At 42.4% G+C, this 25,398-nt stretch overlaps 1 protein-coding gene across 19 annotated transcripts in view; it reads left to right on the top strand.

Annotated features, from left to right (window-relative positions):
• The first annotated feature begins 24,541 nt into the window (after positions 1–24,541).
• The window catches only part of LOC100676467 (zinc finger protein 596-like), a 117,633-nt gene continuing 116,776 nt past the window's right edge, over positions 24,542–25,398 (top strand). For 12 of the 19 annotated variants that reach the window (XM_010601566.3, XM_023541433.2, XM_064272601.1 and 9 more), the window contains exon 1: positions 24,543–24,619. The gene's annotated coding sequence lies outside the window, so the exon portion shown is untranslated. Of the gene's footprint in view, positions 24,620–25,398 lie in introns of all 19 variants that reach the window. The other 7 variants (XM_064272607.1, XM_064272606.1, XM_064272604.1 and 4 more) reach the window with 6 other exon arrangements.

The raw sequence follows: 25,398 nt of genomic DNA, 5'->3' as shown, positions 1-25,398 counted from the left end.
GAACCTCTGTGAAGGAAAATGGTGAGGAGAAATCCTCCCAACAGGCAGAACTTTGAGCAATGAGCCGGGTTGTTCATTTTGCTTGGAAGGAGAGATGGCCATCATGAACTGGGTGTTGTCTGACTCACAGAGCCTTAAAGTTGGATGTGCACAGCAGCATTCCCATTATTAAATACCAGTGGTACATGTGAGATTGGGCTCAAGCAGGACCTGAAGGCACAAGAAAGTTACATGAGGAAGTGTCTCGTGGTCCCCACAGAGGTGCAATTGTGGGGACATGGCCAATGGTTTGGCTGCATGATCAGGAACTTGGGAGAAACATGGTTGAAAAATTGGAGACAAGGAGGTATTACGGGTAAGAGGCATGTGGACAGACCTCTCTGGACGGCCCAAATAAGATATAATAAGATAATACTAAATAATAAGATATTGGTGTCTCATGTGGATGCTCACCAAAGGGTGACATTGGCAGAGGAGGATTTTAACAACCAGGTGGATAGGATGATACGTTCTGTGGGTACCAGTCACTCTTTCCCCAGCCACTCCTGTCATCGCCCAATGAATTCATGAATAAAATGGTCTTCATGGAAGGGATGGAGGTTATGCATGGGCTCAGCAATGCAGACTTCCACTCACCAAGCCTGACTTGTCTACAGCCACCACTGAGTGCCTAATATGCCAGCAGCAGAGACCAACACTGAGTCCCCAGTATGGCACTATTTCTAGGAGAGATCAGCCAACGAGTAGGTGGCAGGTTAATTACATTGGACCACTTCTACAATGGAAAGGGCAACATTTTGTTCTTACTGGAATAGACACTCTGGATACAGATTTGCCTTCCCTTCATGCAATGCTTCTGTCAAAACTACCATCCAAGGACTTACAGAATGCTTTATCTACCATCCTGGTATCACACACAGCATTGCCTTTGATCAAGGAACTCACTTCACACAAATGATGTGTATCAATGGGTTCATGCTCACGGAATTCGCTTGTCTTACCATGTTCCCCATCATCCAGAAGCAGCTGGTTTGACAGAATGGTGGAATGGCCCTCTAAAAACACAATTATGGCACCAGCTAGGTTGCAATATCTTGCAGGATTGGGAAAATGTTCTCCAGGAGGCTGCATATGCTCTAAACCAATGTCCAATATATGGTGCTGTTTCTCCCATAGCCTGGATTCATGGATCCAGGAATCAAGGGGTGGAAGTGGGAGTGGTACCACTCACTATTACCCTTAGTGACCTCTCTCAAAATATTTGCTTTCTGTCCCCATGACCTTATGCTCTGTGTGTCTAGATGTCTTAATTTCAAAGGGAAGGATACTCCCACCAGGAGACACAACGATGATTCCATTGAACTGAGAAAATTAAGAATACCACCCTGCCAATTTGGGTTTCTCATGCCTTGGATTAACAGACAAAGAAGGGAGTTACCATATTGGCTGGTGTGATTGATCCTGACTACCAAGGGGAAATCAGATTGGCAGTACACAGTGGAAGTAAAGAAGAGTAATTCTAGAGTACAGGAGACCCTTTAGGACCTCTGTTAATACTACCATGCTCTGTGGTTAAAGTCAATGGAGAACTACAACAATCCAATTATGACATGACTACTTACGGCTGAGACCCTTCAGGAACAAATGTTTGGATCACCCTACCAGGCAAAGAACCACGACCAGTCGAGGTGCTTGCTGAGGCCAGGGAATACGGAATGAGTGGTGGAAGAAGGTAGTTTTAAAAACCAGCTATGATCATGGGACCAGTTGCAGAAATGAACACTGTAATTGTTTTGAGTATTTCTCCCTTGTTTTGCTAATGTGTGTGTGTGTGTGTGTATACAGGTATAGATATACATGTAAAATATCTTCATTTTCTTCCTTCTATTATTCCACTACTTATTATAAAATGTAAGATGTAAGTGGGGCGAGTGCATTTTTGGTTGTGTGCATGTTAAGCACAAGCATGACTTTATAATTATCTTTATTTAGAGACTATGTATGGTTTAAGGAGAAGTATACAGGTGCCACATTGACAAGGGGTGGACTTGGACTGGTTAAGGTTATGTGTCAATTTACTGGGCCATGATTCTCAGTATTTGGCAGGTATTATGTAATCATTCTCCATTTTGTGAACTGATGTGAGCAGCCAATCAGTTGAAAGTGGAGTTTCCTTGGGGGTGTGCCTGCATCCAATACATATGGATGTTCTGGCACAGCTCACTCTCTCTTGATCCTGCACCTGATTCATCATCTGTGACCTCCGGTTCTTGAGATGTGAGCCAGCAGCCTGCCGCCTACAGATTTTGAAATTTGCCAGCTCCCATAACCCCATGAGCCAGCAGCCTGCTGCCCAATCTGCCAATTTGGGGTTCGTCAGCCTCTGCAACTGCATGAGTCAGAAGAAGTCTCCAGCCTAATGCCTGACCCATGGATTCAGGACTTGCTAGCCTTCACAACTGTGTGAGCCATTTTCTTGAGATAAATCTCTATGTAAGCACTTCCCTGGTTTTGCCCCTCTAGGGAGCCCAGCCTAAGGCACTAACTAATAACTTGTGATATGCAGATGACACAATCTTGCTTGCTGAAAGTGAAGAGGAGTTGAAGCACCTGCTGACGAAAATCAAGGACTTCAGTCTTCAACATAAAAAAAACAAAAATCTTCACAACTGGACCAATAAGCAACATTACGATAAACAGAGAGAATATTGAAGTTGTAAAGGATCTCATTTTACTTGGATCCACAATCAATGACCACGGAAGCAGCAGTGTACATATAAAATGATGCACTGCATTGGGCAAATCTGCTGCAAAAGTCTTCTTTAAAGTGTTCAAAAGCAAAGATGTCACTTTGAGGACTAAGGTGCACCTTACCCAAGCCATGTATGATGGTTAAGGTTATGTATCAACTTGGCTGGTTCTCAGTGTTTTGGCAGTTATGTAATGACATAATTTGGCAGATATTGGACTGATTGTTCTTCCATAATGTAATCACCTCCATGATGAGATCTGCTATGGGCATCCAATCAGTTGTAAGAGGAATTTCCTCTGGAATGTGGCCTGCATCCAATATATAGACATTCTGGCAAAACTTCTGCTGACTCTGGATCCTGCATCTGGCTTATCATCATCTGACCTCTGGTTCTTGTGACTTGAGCTAGCAGCTTACCTGCTGATCTTGGGATTCGTCAGCCTCTGCAGCCTGTATCCAGTGACCTGCCATCTGACCTGCCAATCTTGAGTTCATGAGCCCCCGCGACTACATGAGTCAGGAGGCCTTCAACCTGATGACTGACCTATGTGTGATGTGTGTGTTCATGCATGCATGCATGTGTATGAGTGTATGTGTATACACACACGCACTTCTCTAGTTTTGCTTCTCTAGAGAACCCAGTCTAACTCACTAAGGTATTTTTCTATCACCTCACATGCATGCAAGAGCAGGACAATGGATAAAGACTACCACAGAAGAACTGATGCATTTGAATTGTGGTTTTGGTGAAGAATGTTGAATATATCATGGACTGCCAGAAGAATGAACCAATCTGTCTTGGAATAAATACAGCCAGAATGCTCTTTGAATTAAGGTTGGTGGAACTTCAACTCATTTACTTTGGACATGTTATCAGGAGGAACCAATTCCTGGAGAAGGACATTATGCTTGGTAAAGTAGAGGGTCGGTGAAAAAGGAAGACCCTCAATGAGACAGGTTGATACTGTGGCTGCAACAATGGGCTCAAATATAGCACCAATTGTGAGGATGGCACAGGAGTAGGCAAAATCTCGTTCTGTTGTACATGGATCCATTATGAGTCAAAGCTGACAGAAAGGTACCTAACAACAGTCTTTTTGATATCTGAGGTTTCACAGAGACAGTTTCTTTCTGTCTCTTCATTTTGTTCTTTTTAATGGGCCATTCTTTCCTGTTTTGTGTTTTTGTTTTTGTTGAAACCAAGATGTTTTAATAATATAATAATCCTGAGGAACTCAGATTCTTTCCCTTCCCCAGGGTGTGGAATTAAAAAAAAAAAAAATTATAGAAAGCCGTAATTGTCTGTTTTGTTAGTGAACTTCTCTAGCTATTTTTGCAATGATTGCCCACTTGACATGTGTGCACACTAAAGTCTCTGTTCCCCAGACCACTCCCAGCTAGTTTGTTGAAAGATATTTCTTTGCACTCCAGGGGAACACAAAACAACAAAAACACCTCTTCCAGTCTTTGCATGTTGGTTTTGTGTTATGAACCTCCTCTAACACTTAGGCTGGCTTTTAGTATTCAAAAAAGGCATCATCTCATGACGGAAGCTGGAAAAGTGTAGGCCGGCCTCAGGCTTCCCAGATTAGGGGCAGCACAGTGGCCTTTGCAGCAGTAAGGCTGCTGCATGCATTTGGGCACAGCAGAGCCTCCTGTGCCTGGCTTGGAAGCTGGGACAGACTCTTCTCTGACATGGAAGGTTTTTGATTCCAATGAAGAATATGAGTATCTTGTTCTCACCATAGTTGTCTCAGGCCGTTTGTTCATTTCTCAAGGACAGGCACTACTGCCATGTATTTTGAAGAGCAGAAGTTTAAAATTTTGATGTAGGTGGCACCAACATGGTGCCCTAGACAGATGCACCATGCCATCCCTCTGTGGCAAAGACCCAAAAAACTAAAGTAAAAGAGATACAAACGGCAATCCTAGAAACTTGAGCATCAAATGACGGGATAAAGAACAAGATCAAACACTGAATGGATGAAGAAAGTGATGGAAAACAGAGAATGAGGAGAGATAGGAAATGGAGGTTCCCTGCTAACTAACATGGCACAGCACGGCCATACTGAAACACAGCCAGCAATTATCCCAGACAGGAAGTACAAGAAGGCAACTTCACAGAGCTCCCAACAGGAGACAGAGCACCTGGTAACCAGAGAAACACACTTTCCCATCCCTCACCCTTCTGGTGAGTAGAAGCAAGAATGCCCCCATCCAAGCAGCCCCCACTGCCAGGGTCCATAGTATGAGCCCACTCCCCCCCCAGCCCTCTCCACCCTCCCACCATGCAGTTTTTTTTCTTTTCTTTCTCTCTCCCACCTAGTCTCATACACCTCCTCCCCCACTCCTGCTGCCTCCCACTGTCATCATTTTTTTCTTTCTTTTCTTTCTCTCTCCCCCCTAGCCCTGTAAGCCACCTTCCCCTTTCTGCTGGCACCCAGCATGCTGCCATAGATACAGTGTCACTGGCACACTGGCCATCTCTGCCCTGGGTGTGTCCCGCCCCACCTGTCAGCCTCCTTTTTTTTTTTTTTGTTCTTTCTTTTCTTTCTCCCTCCCACCTAGGCCCACATGCCACCTCCCTCCAGCCCTCAACATGCTGCTGTGGGTACAGTGAGACCAACGCACTGGCCCATCACTGCCCTGGGTCCATTCCACCTCCTGACAGCCCCCACTGTGCACTGTTTTTTTTTTTTTTTCCTTTTTTCTTACTTTTCTTTCTCCCTCCCACCTAGGCCCAAATACCACATTCCCTCCTTCCTGACAGCTTCAACTGCATCATCGCAGCTAGAATGCCACCGGTGCACTAGCCCATCACTGCCCCAGATCTACCCTGCACCCACCTGCAGCCCCCCAATGCACTACCGTAATTTTTCTTTTTCCCTCCCACCTAGCTGCATACATTGCCTCCTCCCTCTTCCCACCAGCCTCCAGGTCCACTCCTACCCCTTCTCACCAGTTCCCCCGTGCCACCTCTTTTACCCTTTTTTCTCTTTCTGTCTCTTTTCTTTTCTTTCTCCTTCCCACCTAGTCCCATACACCACCTCCCCCACTTCCCACTGGCCCCAGCCACACCACTGTGGCTAGATAGATTGCCCACGGCTCTCAGCCCAGCCACCACATGGGGCCTGCACCACACTGCCCCTCCAGCAATTCAAACAGTTGCTGAATGGTGGGAAGCAAGCCCGGACCACTTGCTATCTGACACCCCCACCCATCTGGTGAGGGGCTGTTAATGCTCCCACACCACCACACCAACATCAGGAGACAGACAGTGCCTGCCCAGTCTGCCCTCAGCCATCTCACCAAACAAGTGCACAGTGAAGTGGGCTCACCCTCCCTGCTGTTGCCCTGCCTGCACAGACCAGGTGGTCAGAGCTATCGTGCCCACAGATAAGCAAGCAGCAAATCACACTTGGCCTGTGCACCCTGACATATCAAAACAAAACAAAAAAGCAGGACAAAACAAATGAAGCTACAATCAATAAACAAAGAAAATAATATCTTAATGTCTCAGAGACAGCAGGCACTATCAAAACATATAAAAAAGCAAGATAAGAAGGCCCCAGCAGGTAAACAAAATAAAAAGTAGATAACATTCTGGTAGGAGAAAAGGCATTGGAACTACCTAATATGAAATTCGAAATGCTAATATTTATGGCTGCCCAAGAGATTAGGAAAGAGATGAAGGAAAACAGGCAAAACCAAGGAAAAATAGGCAAAAACCATGGGAAACACAGCAAAACCAATGAAAACGGCCAAAATCAAGGAAAAGACAGATAAAGCAATAGAAGAATTCATGAAAATAACCCAAGAACAAAACTTCAAGATAAATAAACTATTAGAAAACATACAAAAACAGTAACTAGAACTCCAAAACATAAACAACAAAATTAAAAAAAAAAAAAAAAAAATTCCAGAAAAGGCCAATGCAATAGAAGGTTTTTCAAGCTAATTTGAAAAAATGGAAGATGGAATCAGCAAGATTGAAACAAATCCATGGACACCACTAGAGGAAAAATCAGAGAAAAGAATGAGGAAAAATGAAAACCAAAGAATTATGTGGGACACAATGAGAGGCAAAAACTTGCATGTGATCAGAATTCCAGAACAGGTGAAGAAAACGGGAAAAAAACAGAAGATTGCTGAAGATTTGCTTGCAGAACTTCCCAAATATCACAAAAGACGAAAAGCTGACCATCCGAGGAACTCAATGAATCTCACATACCCAAAAGAAAGTCATCAAGACATACAATCACACTTTACAAAACCAAAGACAAAGAAAGAATTCTGACAGCAGCTCGAGAAAAACAAAAATTCATATATAAAGGGGAAAGAATAAGACTAAACTCTAATTAAAAAAAAAATTACACAGCAGAAATTATGTAGGTAAGAAGGCAATGGGATAACATACATAAAATCTTGAAAGAAAAAAAATGCCAATCAAGAATAATATATCCTGCAACATTCTCTCTCAGATACAATGGTGAAATTAGCATATTTCCAGATAAACAGAAATTAAGAGAATTTGTAAAAACAAAACCAAACTTAGAAGAAATCAGTTGGAGAACCAAAAACGTCAGACAACAACCTGAGTCTAGGACACAGGACAACATCAGCCAGAAACCAACTTAGGAAAAGAGCTCTCAATAACAGAACAAAACTAAAACACTTCAAACAGGGAAAGAAACACATGAATCTGTAAATACAAAACATAAAAACAATAAACTGGGAAATAAAAGGTGTAGGTATAGAATTTTCAAGTGGAGAGGAAGTTAAGGTGATATCAAGTAATAAAAGACTGGTTCAAACTTAGGAAAATAAAGATAAATTTCAAGGTAACCACAAAGAAAGTTAACAAACCTACTCATCGAAATTAAAAAAAAAAAAAAAGAAAAACATAAAGACTCAGTAAACACAAAATCTGTAAAACCGAAAAGAAGATCCACAAACAAAGGGAACTCAGCACAGGAAAGGAAGAGGAACAAAGAAAACATCAGCACCACACATGCACACACAAAAGCACGAGAACATGACGGCAATATACTCATACCTATCAATAATCACACTGAATGTAAATGGCTTATATGCACCTGTAAAGAGACAGAGAGTGGCAGAATGGATAAAAATACACAAACAATCAATATGCTGTCTACAAGAGATACATCTTAGACACAAAGACATAAATACATTAAAAATCAAAGGATGGAAAAAAATGTATCAAGCAAACAGTAACCAAAAAAAAAGGAGTGGCAATACTAATCTCAGATAAAATAGAGTTTAAGGCAAAATCCATCATAAAGGACAAGAAAGGACAGGATATAGTGATTAAAGGAAAATCCACCAAAAAGATATAACCTTAATAAATATCTATGCACCCAACAACAGGGCTCAAAAATACATTAAAAAAAAAAAAACTAACAGCACTGTAAAGAGAAATAGTTCCACAATAGTAGCAGAAGACTTCAACACACCGCTCTCAGTAGAGGACAGAACATCTAGAAAGAAATTCAACAAAGATAGACAAAATCTAAAGTCCACAATCAACCAACTTAACCTCATAGACATACACAGAACACTCAACTAAGCAGCAGCAAAGTATACATTCTTTTTCAACGCACGTGGAACATTCTCCGGAATAGACCACATTTTAGGGCACGAAGAAACCCTCAATAAAATCCAAAACACTGAAGTAATACAAAGCATTCTTTCTGATCACAATGCCATAAAAATAGAAATCAATAACAGGAAAAGCAAAGGAAAAAAAATTGAATACACAGAAACTGAAAAACACCTTGCTTAGAAACAACTGGATAGTAGGAGAAATCGATGAAGGACTAAAAAAATTCCTAGAATCAAATGAAAATGAAAACACATCATACCAAAACATTTGTTGTTAGATGCCGTTAAGTCCATTCCGACTCATAGTGACCCTATGTACAACAGAACGAAACACTGCCCAGTCCTACGGCATCCTCACAATTGTTATGATTGAGCCCATCGTTGCAGTGCTGTGTCAATCCACCTTGTTGAGGGTCTTCCTCTTTTTCGCGGACCCTCTGCTTCATCAAGCACGATGTCCTTTGCCAGGGACTGATCCCTCCAAAGCATGTGAGATGTAGTCTTGCCATTCACGCTTTAAGCGGCATTCTGGTTGCACTTCTTCCAACACAGATTTGTTCATTCTTTTGGCAGTCAGTAGTTTTGGGGGTAATATATTCAACATTCTTTGCCAACACCCCAATTCAAAGGTGCCAATTCTTCTTCTGTCTTCCTTATTCATTGTCCAGCTTCTACATGTAGATGAGGCGATTGAAAACACCGTGGCTTGAGTCAGGCTCACCTTAGTCTTCAAGGTGAAGTCTTTGCTTTTCAATGCTTTAAAGAAGCCTTTTGCAGCAGATTTGCCCAATGCAATGTGTCTTTTGATTTCTTGACTGCTGCTTCCATGATTTGGTGTTGATTGTGGGTCCAAATAAAATAAAATCCTTGAAACGTCAATCTCTTCTCCATTTATCATGGTCTTGCTTATTGGTCCAGTTGTAAGGATTTTTGTTTTCTTTTCATTGAGGTGTAATCCATACCGAAGGGTGTAGTCTTTGATCTTCCTCAGTAAGTGCTTCAAGTTCTCTTCACTTTCAGCAAGCAAGGTTGTTTCGTCTGCATAGTGCAGGTTGTTAATGAGTCTTCCTTCAATCCTGATGCCCCATTCTTCTTCGAAGAGTCCAGCTTCTCATATTATTTACTTAGCATACAGATATAACCCAGTCCCAGTGCCGTCGAGTCGATTCCAACTCACTAGCATACAGGTATAGATATGGTGAAAGGATACAACACTGAAGCACACCTTTCCTCACTTTAAACCATGCAGTAACCCCTTGTTCTGCTCGAACAACTGCCTTTTCATCTATGTACTGGTTCCTCATGAGCACAATTAACTCTTCTGGAATTCTGATTCTTCACAATGTTATTCATAATTTGTCATGGTCCACACAATTAAATGCCTTTGCAATAAAACACAGGTGAACATCTTTCTGGTATTCTCTGCTTTCAGCCAGGATCCATCTGATGTTAGCAATGATATCCCTCATTCCACATCTTCTTCTGAATCCAGCTTGAGTTTCTGGCAGTTCCCTGTCAGCATACCGCTGCAGCCGCTTTTGAATGATCTTCAGCAAAATTTTATTTGCATGTGATATTAATGATATTGTTTAATAATTTCCACATTTGGTTGGATCATTTTTTGGGGTGGGGAATAGGCATAAATATGGACCTCTTCTAGTCGGTTGGCCAGGTAGTTCTCTTCCAAATTTCTTGACAGAGACAAGTGAGCACTTCCAGCACTACCCCCATTTGTTGAAATACCTCAATTGGTATTCCATCAATTCCTGGTGTCTTGTTTTTCACCAATGCCTTCAGTGCAGCTTGGGCTTCTTTCTTCGGTACCATTGGTTCCTGATCATATGCTACCTCCTGAAATGGTTGACCTTCAACTAAATCTTTTTGGTATAGTGACACTGTGTATTCCTTCCCTTTTGGACATAGCAAAGGCAGTGTTCAGAGGTCGATTTGTAGCAATAAACGCACACATCAAAGAAGAAGAATGGGTCAAAATTAAAACCTTAGCCCTACAGTTTGAACATATAAAGAACAGCCAAAGAAGTTCACAGGACCAGAAGAAAGCAAATTATAAAGATGAGGGCAGAAATAAATAAAATAGAGAAAAGAAAAACAATAGAAAGAATAAGACCAAAAATTGGTTCTATGAAGCGATCAACAAAATTGAAAAGCCAGTGGTCAAATGCGCAGAAGAAAAACAGGAGAGGAAGAAAACAACCCAAATAAAAAAATGAGATGGGGGACATTACAACAGACCCAACCGAAACAAAAAGGATCATAACAGAATACTACGAAAAATTGTACCCCAACAAACTTGAGAGCCTGAGGAAGTGGACAAATTTCTAGAAACATGCTACCTACCTAAACTAATATAAACTGAGATTGTACATCTGGACAGTCCCATGACAAAAGAAGAAGTTGAAGAGGTTAAAAAAAAAAAAAAAACTCCAACAAAAAAAAGCCCTGGAGAATTCTACAAAACATTCAGAGAAAAGCTCACACCAATACTATTGAAACTATTTCAGAGCATAGAAAAGGAAGGAACACTCCCAAATTCATTCTGTGAAGCCAGCATAACCTTGACACCAAAGCTAGGCAAAGACACCACAAAAAAAAAGAAAGAAAATTACAGACCAATATCTCTTGTGAGTATAGATGCAAAAATTCTCAACAAAATTCTAGCCAGTAGAATTCAGCACCATATTAAGAAAAAAATACACCATGACCAAGTGGGATTTATATCAGGTATGCAAGGATGGCTCAACATTAGAAAATCAAGCAACATAATCCACCATATAAATAGAACAAAAGAAAAGAATCACATGATCATCTCAATCATCACATAAAAGGCATTTGATAAGTTCAATGCCTATTCCTGATATTAAAAAAAACTCTCGGTAAAATAGAAATAGAAGGGAAATTCCTCAACATAGAAAAGGGCATCTATAAAAAACAAACAGCCAACATCATTCTCATGGGAGAGAGGCTGAAAGTATTCCTCCTGAGAAGAAAAACAGACAAGAATGACCTTTATCATCACTCCTATTTAACATTGTCCTGGAAGCCCTAGCTAGAGTAATTAGACAAGGAAAATAAATAAATAAAGGGCATCCAAATTGGTAAGGAAGAAGTAAAAATATTCCGATTTGTGGATGATATGATACTATACATAGACAACCCCAAAGATTCCACAAGAAAACTACTGGCACTAATAGAAAGATTCAGCAGAGTGGCAGGATACAAGATAAACATACAAAAATCAGTTGGCTTCCTATAAACCAACAAAGAGAACTTCAAAAAGGAAATCAGGAAAACAATATGATTTATAACAGCCCCTAAAAAAATAAAATCCTTAGGAATAAATCTAACCAGGGATGTAAAATAGCTCTACAAAGAAAACTACAATACACTACAGTAAGAAACCAAAAGAGACCTACATAAATGGAAAACCATACCATGCTTTTAGATATGAAGACACTGCATTGTGAAAATGTCAATTCTATTCAAAGCAATCTACAGATATATCACAATCCTGACCCAAATTCCAACAGTATTTTTTAATAAGATGCAGAAACTAATCACCATCTTTATATGGAAAGAAAACAAGCCGCAGAAAAGTAAAGCATCATTGAAGAAAAAGAACAAAGTAGTAGACCTTACACTGCTTGATCTCAGAACCTACTGTACAGCCATGGTAGTCAATGACAGAAACATAGACCATAGGAACAGAATAGAGAACCTAGGTGTAAATTCATCCACCTATGGTCAGGGAATCTTTGGCAAAGGACTAAAATCTATTAAGTGGGAAAAGACAGCCTTTTTAACAAATGATGCTAGCAAAACTGGATGTCCATTTGTAAAAAAATGAAATAGGACCCATAAAAATACCTCATACCATACATAAAAACTAACTCAAAATGGGTCAAAGACCTAAATATGAAACCTAAACCAATAAAGATCATGGAAGAAAAAATAGGGACAATGCTAGGTGCCCTAATACATGGCAAAAAAAAAAAATGGCATAAACAGAATAAAAACCATAATCAACAATGCACAAACACCAGAAGACGAACTAGGTAACTGGGAGCTCCTAAAAATTAAGCTCTTACGCTCATCAAAAGACTTCACCAATACAGTAAAAAAAGAACCTATAGAATGGGAAAAAAATTTTGGCTACAATATATCTGACAATACCTCAACACCTCAACAGCAAGAAGACAAATAATCCAATTAAAAAATGGGCAAAGGATACGAACATATCTGTCTTCACCTAAGAAGACATCCAGGCAGCTAACAGACACATGAAGAAATGCTCTCGACCATTAGCCATTATCCGTTGCCATAGAGCAGATTTCAACTCATTAACCATTAGAGAAATGCAAATCAAAGCTACAGTGAGATACCATCTCACCCCGACATTACTGGCACGAATCAAAAAAGCAGAAGATAACAAATGCTGGAGAGGTTGCAGGGAGATTGGAACTCTTATGCATTGCTGGTGGGAATGTAAAACCGTACAACCACTATGGAAAATGATATGTGGCCTCCTTAAAAAAGCTAGAAATGGGAATATCATATGATCCAACAATTCAACTTCTAGGAATATATCATATGAGCCATCACACAAATAGACATATCCACACCCATGTTCATTGCAGCATTATTCACAATAGAAAAAGATGGAAACTACTTAAGTGTCCATTAAGAGATGAATGGGTAAACCAATTATGGTACATGCACACAATGGAATACTATGCAACAACAGAGAACAATGATGAATCTGCAAAGCAGCTGACAACGTGGGTGAATCTGGAAGGCATTATGCTGAATGAAATAAGTCAATCACAAAAGGACAAATATTGTATGAGACCACTATTATACGAACTCGAGAAAAGGTTTACACACAGAAAAAAAAAATCTGTAATAGTTACTTGGAGCTCTGGTGGCGCAGTGGTTGAGAGCTTGGCTGACCAAAAGGTCAGCAGTTCGAATCCAACAGCTGTTCCTTAAAAACCTGATGGGGAAGTTCTATTCTGTCCTATATGGTTGCTATGAGTCGGAATCAACTCGATGGCAATGAGTTTGTTTTTTATTTTTTAGGGACCAGAGGAGTAAAAGGTAAAAAAAAAAAAATTTTTTTTTTTTTTTTGGAGGGGAAATTGGGAAATTGCTAACTAGATAGTAGACAGGTGTTAACTTTGGTAAAAGAAAGACAACACACAATGTGGGAGAAGTCAGCACAATTTGACCAAGGCAAAGTCATAGAAGCTTCCTAGACATAACCAAACACCTTGAGGAATCCAGTTACTGGGGCTGAGGGCTGGGGACCATGGTTTTGAGGGACTTCTAGGTCAATTGGCATAACATAGTTCATAAAGAAAATGTTCTATATCCTACTTTTGTGAGTAGCATCTGGGATCTTAAAAGCTGGTGAGCTGCCATCTAAGATACATGTATCGGCCCTATCCTGTCCGGGCAAAGAAGAATAATGAAAACCAAAGACACAAGGGAAATGTTAGTCCAAAGAACTAATGGATCACGTGAACCACAGCCTCCACCAGACTGAGCCTAGAAGAACTAGATGGTGCCCAGCTACCACCACTGAAGACTCTGACAGGGATCACAGTACAGGATTCCAGATAGAGTGGGAGAAAAATGTAGAACAAAATTCAAATTCACAAAAAACCACCAGACTTACTGGTCCTATAGAGATTGGAGGAAGCCCTGAGACTATGGGTTCTGAACTGAAGCCACTCCCAAAGACCACCTTTCAGCCAAAGATTAGACAGGCATATAAAACAAAAAATAACACGTGAGGCATGTGTTTCCTAGTTCAATCAAGTATGTGAGGCTCAATGGGCAACACCTGCCCAAAAATAAAGGCGAGAAGACAGGAAGGGTTAAGAAAATAGGACAAATGAATGGACACAGGAAATGTGGGGAGGAAAGGGGGAGAGTGCTGATACATTGAGAAGATTGCAGCCAACATCACAAAACAATTTGCGTATAAATTTTTGACCAAAACTAATTCATGCAGTGAACTTTCACCTAAAACACAATAAAAAAATTTTTTAAAGCATCATCTAAGACTAAAGGAAAAGCTTGGCTCAGTGTTTATCTAGATCAGGAAGGCCATTGACAGGAGATCTGTGGAGAAAATTTAGGAGGTCTGTGAACCAGGATGAGAAAGGAAATTACATCCTTATTTGTATTAGCCTGTGATTGAATTCTAATATTTCCTTCAGTTATTTAAGTAGTAATGAAACCCAGCAGTATGAGCAGAACCTGTGACTTTGTCACCAATATGTATCATAGTGTAGTACCAATACCAGTTGCCATCGAGTCGATTGTGTCTCACTGCAACTTCACTGTTTCAGCATAGGCCTGTGCTCCTTAGGGTTTTCAATGGCTATGATCTTTCAGAAGTAGATCACCATCTATGGATAGATTCAAATTGCATACCTTTAGGTTAGTAGCTGACCACTTAACTGTTTCCTCCACCCAGATATCCCTATAGATAAAGATAATGTAGATACATTGAAATTATACCACAGTTGTTGCAGGTTTCTCAAAATATCATTTATACTTTTTGATAGTTTGTGGTTATGGTAATTATTAAGCCCACTACTAGATCTTGTTATTTAATGTGTTAATAATCTGTATAATCCATAGTTTTCCAGTTGATTCTGACTCATAGCAACCCTATAGAACAGAGTAGAACTACCCCATAGGGTTTCTAAGGCTGTAATCTTTACAGAAGCAGTCACATATTTCCTATTGGAGGGGGGTGGTAGATTTGAACCACTGACATTTGGATTAGTAACTGAGCACTTAACCACTGCATCACTAGCGCTGTTTTGTGTTAATGTAACTGAACGAGGGTTCTTGTCCTGTCCCATTAGCTGATTGAAATGAGACAGATGCCACACTACCAGTTGCAAGGGAAACAGAAAGTGGAAATTTATTGTTTGTGCAAACAAGGAGCAACATGGGGCCTAGCAGCCGAAAGATCATGAGCTCCCAGCCCCAGAGGAGCTTGGAGTTTTTATGCCCTCCAGTGCCCAGGGGGCGGGATTGGTGCCCCCAAATCCAACACCCCGATCCCTCCCATATCCATGTTTGGAGATCCAGGTGCTGAGTCATTTGCAAAGGAAGGGAGCTTTCACTTTGCAAACTGACCTGGGTGTAGCTGTGTGCCAGAGAGTATCTTCCTCTCCTGCAGAGTTCAGGGCCACAGCTCTTCAGATCCTGCGCATGCGCCATGATCTTGGTTTGCACATGCATGGGATTTTGGTGCCAAATTCAAACCATGGTTAGGGTCCACGAAGTGCGGCAGGGCCTAGCCACAGTTAGACCAAGGCTTGGTGGGATGCAGGGGGCGGGAGCTGCAGTGGAGTGGTGGAAGCCTCAGTAGTGGCTTCAACACCCTCCCCAACAGGTCCCTTTTAATCTTAAAAGGGGTTAGAGCCAAAGGTCTCATTTTCTGTAGCTTCTTTCTGCTGGCTAGGGGCACTGGCACAGAACTGGACTCTAGCTGGAACCTGCTTGGGGGAGACGGGGTGATATCCCCTTCACATCATCATCTGCAGGTGGAACTTTTGAAGCCTGGAAGACACAAACTTTACTAAAAGGTTAAACAAACAAGGGCCAACAAAGAGCCAGAGAGAACTGCCACGAGGGACATTATTAACTCAAAGACTGTTACTTTTGACAACTTGTCCTACCCCTCCCCCTTTCCTCTCTTCCAAAAAGATGTCTAGGAAGGGAGAAGGAGCTTTTCCTCTCTTGAGTTTCTCCAGTCACCGGATGTCTTAGTCACCTAGTGCTGCTATAACAGAAATACCACAAGTGGATGGCTTTAACAAAGAGAAGTATATTCTCTCACAGTCCAGTAGGCTACAAGTCCAAATTCAGGGTGTCAGCACCAGGGGAAAGGCTTCTCACTCTGTCAGCTCTGGAGGAAGGTCCTTGTGAAGCATGAGTCTTCCCTTGGTCTGGGAGCATCTCGGCGCAGGAACCTCAGGTCCAAAGGACACGCTCCACTCCCAACAATGCTTTCTTGGTGTTATGAGGTCCCTGACTCTCTGCTTGCTTCCCTTTCCTTTTATCTCTTGACAGATGAAAGGTAGTGCTGACCACAACCCAGGGAAACTCCCTTTACATTCGATCAAGGAGGTGACCTGAGTAAGGGTGGCATTACAATCCCACCCTAATCCTCTCAACATAAAATTACAATCACAAAATGGAGAACAGTCACACAATGCTGAGAATCATAAAAAATGGCCCAGTCAAATTCATACACACATTTTTGGGGGGACATAATTCAATCCATGACACCGGTGGAGTGAGATATTGAGAGGGAAAGACAGAGATCACAGAAAGGTGGGAACCAGGTACTGTTGTTGCTTTCGCTTAGCTTTTGGTCAGGTCCTGATCAATGGCAGCTAGGTTTTCTTAAGCAGGTACAGCAAGCTGTCCGTTGGAGAACATTCCCACTGATCATTCTCTGGTGCTTGAGGCTCTTTTTCTTCAGATTCTGGAGGTGGGGCTGCTTTAACCCTGGAGTATTGGATCCAAGATTTAACACCTTCTAGTTTAACAGGGGAGTGAGTCGTTAGAAGAATTTCATGAGGGCCAACCCAGGTCTTTTGCAGGCCGAGGTTAGCCTTTCAGTGTTTCAGGAAGACTTGATCACCTGGCTGGAAAGAATGGAGGGGAGTGTCAGAAGGGAAGGTCAGGGCTTCCTCAGTATGTTAAGCTATGGATGACTGGACTGCCTGCAGGGCCCGTAGATAGCCAAAAATTGAGACCGTTCGCTCTAAATGGGAATCCCAACCTGCATGCCTAAGGAAGGTCTCCCATACAACATTTCAAAAGGGCTTAATTTAAGCCTCCTTTGAGGGGCAATTGTTATCCTTAAGAGAGCTAGTGGCAAAGCCTTGACCCAGGGCAGGTGGGTTTCTTGGCACAATTTAGCAATGACCTTCTTTAAGGTATGGTTCATCTTTTCTACCTTTCCTGAAGGTTGAGGCCTCCAAGCTGCATGTAACTTCCACTTGATTTCCAGTGACGAGGAGATGGACTGAGTTATTTCTGCCACAAAAGATGGCCTATTATCTGATTGGATGGAGGTGGGAATCCCCAATCTGTGGACTGATCTGTTCCAGCAAGGCTTTTGCCACCTTGCCATCTTTCTCTTTCTTGCAGGGGAACGCCTCAGTCCAATTAGTGAAAGTGTCCCTTAAGACCAGTAAATACCTTAAACCCCCAGGGGCAGGGGACATGACTGTAAAGTCCACTTGCCAATCTTCTCCTGGATATTGCCGTCTATATTGTGTCCCCTGTAAGGAGGGCAGCTGTGCATGTTGTGGATTATTCTGCACACAAATCTTACACCGATGGGCTATTTCCCAGATGACATGTGGGTCATTCGGGGTCCTGCCCAGTCGCAAGTGGCTTCCACTCCCCAGTGTGTGCCCTCATGGAGGGTTTTAAAGATTACCCATAGTTGACCCTCGGGTACATATACCTTGCCCTCAGGGTTTTTGTACTATTGTCCTTCTTCCCAAGTGAACCCCCATTCTTTTCTCCTCTTCTCATCCTCCAGAGTGTAAACAGGCTGGAGGTCTTTTAGGGGGCCCGTGGGAATAAGGGGACACATCTGGGTCAGTCTGTTTAAAGACGGGCTCATTTGTTTTGCTGCCTGATTAGCGGTCTGGTCAGCAAAGTTGTTACCTCGGGCCTCTGGATAGGTCCCTTTTTGATGTCCAGGACAGTGCATGACTGCTACATCCGCATGCAGAAGTACTGCCTCTAAGAATTCTTTTATTTGGTCCCAGTATTTGATTTCTTTGTTGTTAGCTGTTAACAGTCCTCTCTCTCGCCAAATGGCACCGTGTGCATGCACTACAGAAAAGGCATGACACAAATCAGCCCAAATCGTGACCTTCTTACCTGTGGCAATTTGGAGGGCTTTAGTTAACGCTGTTATTTCTGCCTTTTGCGCAGACGTCCCAATGGGCAGGGGCTCAGGCTTGATTACTCCCAGAGTGGGTTTGGTGGTGACAACTGCATATCCTGCATGCTGCACACTCCCCTCTATGAAGCTGCTCCCGTCAGTAAACAATTCTAGGTCTGGAGCCTCTAAAGGTTGGTCCTGTAATTCAGGATGACTTGAGAAAACTTCTTCGATGGTTTTGATGTAGTTATGTTGTATGTCCCCTTCTGGTGATGGTGTGGGGAGGATGGCTGGGTTTATGGTGGTACTTATCTTCAAGATGATCAAGGAGTTGTCTAACAAGACTGCCTGCTATCTGCCCATCCAACCAGTAGTCGACCAGTCTTCCTTTTGCTCTAGCAAGGCCAAGACTACATGAAGAATGTACACAGCACCAGTGGCTGCTGCATGGTCAGCTTTTCTGCTTCTAAAATTAGGTCAAAAGTGGCTTCAACTGCCCTAAGGCAGGTGGGCTAGTCTTGGGCTAATGTGTCTAATTGCCTTGAGAAATACCCTACAGGTCTCATCAGAGGTCCTAACATTTTTGTGAGGACCCAAGAGCAACTCCTTGCCTTTCATGTACAGAAAGCTCAAAAGATTTAGTTAAGTCTGGAAGGCCAAGGGCGGGGGCTCTCATAGGATGGGCTTTTAGTTCTTGGAAAGCCTGTTGGCACTGAGGCATCCATACAAAGGGATTGCTGTCTGCTCCCTTTGTGGCCTCATATGGGGCTTCGCAATTAGCCCAAAGTTAGGGATCCAAATCTGGTGGAAGCCTGCCATTCCTAAAAATCCATGGAGTTGCCTCTTGGTTGAGGGGGACTGGGTCTGGCAGATAGCCTCCTTACGAGCCAGGAATAGAGTTCTCCATCCCTCCTCAAGGGAGAAACCTAGGTACTGGACCTCTCGGCATGAAATTTGGGCCTTTTCTCTTGAGACCTTATATCCTGAGGTGCCTAGGTGATTCAAGGTCTCAATCGTGTTTTTGTCTGAGGCCTCTTTACTGGTGCTGGCAATCAGTAGACCGTCAACACAAACTTAATGGTCTGACTGAGGCTAGAAAGACTCCGGAGGTCATGGTCCCCAGACCTTCTACTAGCCCAAGACTAGACCCATTCCCAAAGCCAACTTTTCAGACAGGAATTGGACTGGACTATAAGACAGAAAATGATACTGGTGAGCTTCTTGGCTCAAGCAGACACATGAGACTATGTGGGCAGCTCCTGTCTGGAGGGGAGATGAGAAGGCAGAAGGGGACTGAAGCTGGCTGAGTGGACATGGGGAATACAGGGTGGAGAGGAGTGTGCTGTCTCCTTTGGGGGAGAGCAACTAGGAATACATAGCAAGGTGTATATAAATTTTTGTATGAGAGACTGACTTGATTTGTAAACTTTCACTTAATGCACAATAAAAAAAATTATTAATTAATAGTAGGTCATCAACATATTGGAGCAGGACCTCTTCTCTAACTGTAATCGTTGGAGATCTCTCCCCAGGATTTTCCCCCAAGTGATGGGGCTATCCTTGAGCCCTTGGGGTAGCACAGTCCAGCAATATTGGGATTTTTGCCCCATTTTATCCTCCTATTCAAATGCAAATATCTCTTGTGAGTCTGTTTCGAGGGGAATACATTAAAACGCATCCTTTAAGTTCAAAACAGTGAACCATTTACTGTTCACAGGAAGGACAGATGCAAGGTGTATGGGTTGGGGACCACTGGATGGATGTCACTTATGATATGGTTGATAGCTCTCAGATCCTGTACGAACCAGTATTCTCCAGTTGGTTTCTTCACCAGGAGGATGGGAGTGCTGTAGGAGATTGGCATGGTCGGATCAATACGTGCTGTAGGAACTTGTTTACCATCTTTTGGAGCCTGTCCTTAGTTTCCTGGCTAATAGAATACTGACGCAGACGGGGTGGCGGCTCCCTCCTTTAGCAGAATCCTAACTAGCTGGGCCGAGATTGCTCGTTCTGGTAGTCCTTCTGCCCATACTCAGGAATCTACTAAGTTTTCCCAGTCTCCTCTGGAAGGGGGTTTCCCATCTTGGGACTCTAGGGCATTAGCAAGAACTGCCTATAAGGCCCATGCTTGTTCTGGAGATATGCTCACCTCCACCGATGGTACGCAAACGTCACCTGAGTCAGTAACTTAGGATATCTCACCAAAGCAAGGGGTCAGGGCATTCTGGGATATAGAAGCTGTGCACTGCTTTACAGGTGAGGGGTTTCAGAAAATTCCTTTTTTCTGGTCGCCCTGTGCCCCCTACAACCTGAGTTGTTTTTTTTAGATAAAGGAGCAGGAGCTTAGTTCAGGATGGAGTGGGTGCTGCCAGTGTCCAATAAGAACTCAACTTTTTCTCTCCCCACTTGTAGGGATATCTGGGGTACTTTGGGGGAGATTTTTACTGACCTCCTGGAAGGAGTCAGTTAAAAGCCCTGGGCCCTGTCACTGATGGCTTGGGTCTTGGCTCACCATGTGATGCTCCCCTTTTCCCTTCTCCCTATATCTGTTTCGTTTAGGACATGCCCATCTCCAGTGGCCCTCCTACTGACAATACGCACACTGATTTGGGCCCAAAGGGGGATGGCCTTCCTGGCCCCTGGGCCTCCCTTGCTGAGTTCTTGTTTCTGTTTCCCAGCATCGGAAGGCTTGTGTCTGGCCTGCAGGTGTAGGCTGGGTGACAGCTTCTGCCAGGAATGTGACCTGCTGTCTCATTTTCTGGTCTTGGTCCTGACCCCTGTTATTAAAAACCCCAAATGCAATTTCTACCAATTGGGATATTGGTGTGCCCGGCCCCTCTCCACGTTTTGAAGCTTCTTCCTGGAGCACCGTGCTTAATAAAAATCACATTAATCATTCGCTGGTTCTCTTGTGCTTCTGGGTTCATATCCGTGTGCTGCCAGAAAGTCTGAAAAATTCTTTCAAGAAACTCAGAAGGATTTTCCTTTGGTTTTTGCACCATTTAATGTATTTTGGAAAGATTTTTCTGCTTCAGAGCCCCCTCTTTTAGACCTGTTAGCAGATGGTGTCAGTAATGTCTTAGCCTGCTCAATCCTAATTCCTGGTTGGGGTCCCAGTTGGGGTCTTACCCTGGTACAGCTAAAAAGGCCTCTTGTTTAACAGAGTCCTGCAGATTTTCAGTATGTTCTCACTCTGCCTGCTGTCTAGCCTTTTCTAATACTATCCTCTTCTCCTTGGCAGTGAGGAGAACCTCCAGTAGGGCCTGACAGTCTGCCTGGGTGGGCCGACGAGTGTTAAAAATGGAGGAAAACATATCATGCATCATTGCCCAGCTTTCACATGCATATGAGATGATTGAAAACCCCATGGCTTGGATCAGTCGCACGATAGTCCTCAAGGTGAAATCCTTGCTTTTCAACACTTTAAAGAGGTCTTTTGCAGCAGACTTGCCCAATGCAATGCATCTTTTGATTTCTTGACTGCTGCTTCCATGGGTGTTGATTGTGGATCTAAGTAAAATAAAATCCTTGACAACTTCAGTCTCCTCTCCATTTATCATGATGCTGCTTATTGGTTCAGTTGTGAGGATTTTTGTTAATGTTGAGGTGTAATCCATGCTGAAGGCTGTGCTCTTTGATCTTCTTTAGTAAGTGCTTCAAGTCCTCTTCACTTTCAGCAAGCAAGGTTGTGTCATCCACAGAACACAGGTTGTTAACGAGTCTTCCTCCAATCCTGATGCCCTGTTCTTCTTCATATAGTCCAGCTTCTCGGATTATTTGCTTAACATACAGATTGAACAGGTATGGTGGAAAGATACAACCCTGATGCACAACTATCCTGAATTTGAACCACACAATATCCCCTTGTTCTGCTTCGATGACTTCCTTGATCCATGTACAGATTCCTCATGACCATAATTAAGTGTTCTGGAATTCCCATTCTCTGCAACGTTATCCATAATTTGGTATGATTCACATAGTTGAATGCCTCAGCACCATCAATAATACATATGTAAACATGTTTCTGGTATTCTCTGCTTTCAGCCAGGATCCATCTGACATCAGCATTGATAACCCTGGTTCTACATCCTCTTCTAAATCTGGTTTGAATTTCTGACAGTTCTCTGTTGATACACTGCTGCAGCCGCTTTCGAGTGATCTTCAGCAAAATTTTGCTTGCATGTGATATTAACGATGTTTGATAATTTCTGCATACCGTTGGATCACCTTTTTGGGGAATACGCATAAATAAACTTGAATACAGGAGCTTTGATAGAGAAGGTGGGTTGAAGGCTGGATGGTTTACACAGGCAGAGCTATATTACTGGACACCCATGTAAGGAAAGAGGGGGCTGAAGAAAAACCACATGGGGAAGTCAGATACCAAGACCTCTTGGACCCAAAGGGTGTATGGTCCTGGCTCCTATGTCTATTTTCCAATAGATCGGAGTGGAGTGAGCGGAGCTCAGGGGAAGTGCACTTAGCCCTGGGAAACTGGGAGAGCTGGGTTGGACTGTTTCTGTTCTTCCCCAAGGGAAACTTATCTTCCAAAGTTTAAATCCATGTGAGTCCAAATACTTATAAATATACACACACATACATTTTTGTATATTTACCTAGTATATTAACATATATTAACTTACTATATAATTAATATATGTATTTTACTATTGTCTCAGGAAAATACAACTTTCAGTGCAGTCAGCGAGGCAGAGGCATAATAATATGCTGACCATACTATCTAACTTTAATCTGAATTTCTAGACTAACAGCTATGTTTTTTGGGAAAAACATGTTTTTCCTTGGTGGTCAAAAGCAGTATGTGAAACCATATGCCCCGAGGGGTCTCAAACAAGTGACCATCTGCACCCTTCTAAATACACATACTCAGGAACAGTGCTGTGTGGGTGCTGTTGCCTGCAAGATATTTTTGCAAGATAGGCAAAATATATATATAAAAAAACATATTGCGGCCATGATGCAAGCATCCTGTGAAACTATCTGTAATCACTAACTATACCAATCAAAGTGTGATTATTACAATATTCATTGATTTTCCTGTAATTGCCCTCCCTACGGTTTGGTTCCTCTTTGTACCCCAAGAATACTTGGGTAATGAACCTGCCCTGGGACTACCTGGTTCCATTTTCAATGAACTACAGAGTTCCCCAGTTGCAATTGTTTTAAACCCTTAATAAATTCCTGTTTTAATTTGAAACAGCGTTCAAGTTTTTCTCTACAACACTGTGTATATCTTCTACAGAGTACATCTTTTACATAAAACTTTCAGGAAGACAAAACATAGAGTAAAATATCTCAATTTTCAAATTGAAAATACTCTTCAAAATGACTCCAGAAATAAAGGTAGAGTATTTTGAAATCACAAATATTTACAAACTAATGACTTAAGCAAATTACAAGATGCCATATAAGTTTATCTGAAAGATATTTGAATGTACAATTTATCTTCAACAATGTTGAACACAATGACAAATTAAATGTAAAGGAGAATGGAATTTATATCTATACAAATAGAAATCTTTATTTCTTTACTTTGATAACCAAAACTATAAGATGCCTTGGCCCTCCACCCAAGAAGCCAGGTCCTAGAATGAAGGAAGTTCCAGAACTGAGCTGAGCTTTGGGTATATGCCTCTGGGTATCAGGGGAATAAAAATGGAAATTAAGCTCTCTAGAAGTCAGCATGAAATTGCATGATCCGCAGAGGCAGTTTTGCATTTTGCAATCTAGCTTCCGCCAATATAGACAACTCCAATCCTTGCTCAATAAAATATCCATGTAATTATGGGAGCCTCAGACGTTCCCAATCCAGCCACGGCCCCCATCGACCCCCACTGAAGTCCCAGCACCTGAGGGTTGACTTAGCACTCACTCACAGGCTCCAGTCTCCACCCACCTTTTGAATTAACCTGTTTTCCAACTGGTAGGAGGAAAACAACTCAGCATTTAGCATATGACACCTACACTCCTCTTTTATTTAAATTATTTGAAAAGTGAACCCAAACTAGGCAGGAAGCAGTTCTGGTCTTTAGGACCCCAAACATATAAAAATGAATCAAAAGGAGGAAAATCAAATTCTGTTAGACGAAGAACAGATACGCGGAAAGCCAAAGTCGAGGCGGAGGGAAGCTTTGCCCCACTTCTCTCCAGCCCCGCCCTGCCTCTGTTCAAGCCCCGCCCCGCACAGCCCCGCCCAGCTCCGAGCGCCATTTCCTTCCGACTCTGAAGAGGTTCGCTTGGAGCGACGGTCCCACGAGGGAGGGTGGGTGAGTACCTTGTTTCTAGTTCTAACCAGTGCTTCGCGTCCCGCTCCAGCCCCGCGTTCCCCCTGCCTGGGGTCCGGGGGTCCCTGCTGACGTTCCAGTCCCAGCAGCTGCCCTGCCATCGTCTCGTATCCAGTTAAAACCGCGCCGAGACCGGTCCGCGCGGCCTTCCTGACCCGGTTTTCTGTCGGAGCCCTTCACCGACCCCTCCCCACCTCGCTCCCGGAAAGGCCTCGCGGGGGACCTTGCCTGCGTCGCCTCGGCCCTCAGGGCGATGCCGGCGGCGCTCCACGGCCCAGGACAGAGTCAGAAAGTTTAATTTTGTAATTTTCAGTCATTCTTGAAGCTTTTGATTTCTTTAAAATTTTATTGGTGTCTCCTTAATTTTCAATCCGAGATTTGGGTTTCCTTTTTTCCTCACTTGATTTACAAGTTTGAACAGCCAGTTTATTTTCAAACCCTTTCATTTTTAATACATTTTTAGAGAGATCACTGCTTTGGCCGTATTCCCTTCCTTTTATTCTTCATGGTGACAAAGACTCTAAACTGGTCGTTAAAAAATTGTGACATAGATTATAGAAAGCTTTTCCTTTAATTAGATTCAAAGTATGTAAACTCTCTTTTGCTTTTTGATTTGTTTGGTTTCATTTTTAATATCTGATTTTAGTTTCACTGTGAAAAAACCTTTGGCCTATTTAATATCTGTGTATTTTTTTATTTAGATTATGTTACAGCTTTATTACTATTTTTAAATATTTTATCGTGTTTTCGGTGAAGGTTTA

This window comes from Loxodonta africana, chromosome 19, assembly GCF_030014295.1.
Source record: "Loxodonta africana isolate mLoxAfr1 chromosome 19, mLoxAfr1.hap2, whole genome shotgun sequence".
NCBI classification, from domain to species: Eukaryota; Metazoa; Chordata; class Mammalia; order Proboscidea; family Elephantidae; genus Loxodonta; species Loxodonta africana.
Note: the sequence above shows the minus strand (reverse complement) of the source record. Positions and strands in the feature narration are given on the sequence as shown.